Below are 582 nucleotides of genomic sequence, written 5' to 3'. Positions count from 1 at the left end.
TCATTCCCTCCTGGCTGCCCAGATCTGTGTTCCTGAGAGCACGACGAGTAACACGAAGAATAAACTTTATCCCCCCCGAGGTGACGTCTGCCAGGCGCGGGTCAGCGCAGTGGGTGTCCAGGAGCCCCGAAGAGGCTGTTTTGAAACATCAGGACACAATAGAGTTCCCCTGAGCCGCGCTGTTAACGTGGCTGGTTTTACAGCGTCATAAAAGTGATAATGAACCTCAGCTGATGAAAATGCTGATGCTGTACGGACTGAGTTAATTGCTTACCTGTGATTTACTGACGTCTGCAAAGAACACGATGGCCCTTGAGCGCTGCCCTGCAGCCGTGCCCTCAGCCTGTGCCCGGGCAGTGGTGGATGCCTCGGGAGAGGAGGGTTTGGTTTCCAGCAGCAAACACGGCAAATGCTGAGCTCCAGGCCACGCTCACCACGATCTCTGTCCCTCGCAGGAGCTGGCACTGCACAGTGGTGGGGTGGCCATGCCCTCATGGGCAGCCTTGTCCTGGATCCCAGCTTTACCTGGCCTGAGCAGCTCCTTTATTTCTGTGCAGGGAGTGTCCAAGTGCAGGAATAATT

Source organism: Geospiza fortis, unplaced genomic scaffold (assembly GCF_000277835.1).
Source record: "Geospiza fortis unplaced genomic scaffold, GeoFor_1.0 scaffold224, whole genome shotgun sequence".
In the NCBI taxonomy this organism is placed as follows: Eukaryota; Metazoa; Chordata; class Aves; order Passeriformes; family Thraupidae; genus Geospiza; species Geospiza fortis.
The sequence above is the reverse complement of the archived record's forward strand: the minus strand, read 5'-3'. Positions refer to the sequence as shown.